At 25.8% G+C, this 970-nt stretch overlaps 1 non-coding gene across 1 annotated transcript; it reads left to right on the top strand.

The window, feature by feature from the left end:
- The first annotated feature begins 420 nt into the window (after positions 1-420).
- Positions 421-492, top strand: TRNAP-CGG (transfer RNA proline (anticodon CGG)). Its single transcript has one exon. It is a non-coding gene; the product is annotated as a tRNA-Pro (tRNA).
- The last annotated feature ends 478 nt before the right edge of the window (positions 493-970 follow it).

The following is a 970-nucleotide window of genomic DNA, read 5'->3' as shown; positions in this document are numbered from 1 at the left end:
TGAAAATAATGATATTGACAATGATAACAATGATAACAAAATTAACAACAACAACAATGGCAATAACAATAATGATGATAGCAATAATAATGTAAATGATAATGATAATGACAACAATAGAAATGACAATAAGAATGATTATAAAAGTAGTAATAGAAATATTCATAAGAAACGTAATGATGATAATAAGAATAGGCGATAGTAATAACATGATAATTATAATAGCAATGATGATGATATAGATAACAATAACAACAACTGCAACAATTATAATGAAATTTAAAGTGATAATACAAACGAAAGGATTATAAAGAAAGAAAAAATGATAATGATGCAAGAAAACAAAGAAGAGAAATTCATTCTACTCTACTCCATAGTATCAGTATTTGTAAATCATAGAACTCGTTCATGAGCAAGAAATCCTCTGTGGTGTAACGGTTAGCACGACGGTCTCGGAATCCGTAGACCCGGGTTCGATTCCCGGTGGAGAACAAGAACGAAATCCTTTTTACTTATTTGTGTTCTTTTCCTTCTATTATGCGCAAAGTTCCAAGGAACAAAAATGATAATCATAATAATGATGATAATAAAAGTTATTTGGTATTAATGATAGTAATGATACTAATGAAAATAGGAATAATGATAACAAATTAAAAAGAGAAAAAAATTATAATGATAAAATAGATAATGATGATAATAATACTAGAAATAATAGTGATGATAACAATAATGGTAATAATGATAACAAAGACAACAATGGTAATGATAATGGTAACGGTAATAAAATATAAAGCATATATCACAATAATAATAGTATCAGTGATATTAACAATAATGATGAAAATGATAATAAGAGCAATGATAATGTAATGATGCTGATTATCATAATGACGATGATGTTAATGATAACAATGATTTAAATAACAATAACAACAATGGTATGATATAAAAGGTAAAAGTTTGTAGTGTT

Source organism: Penaeus vannamei, chromosome 7, assembly GCF_042767895.1.
Source record: "Penaeus vannamei isolate JL-2024 chromosome 7, ASM4276789v1, whole genome shotgun sequence".
Taxonomy (NCBI): domain Eukaryota; kingdom Metazoa; phylum Arthropoda; class Malacostraca; order Decapoda; family Penaeidae; genus Penaeus; species Penaeus vannamei.
Note: the sequence above shows the minus strand (reverse complement) of the source record. Positions and strands in the feature narration are given on the sequence as shown.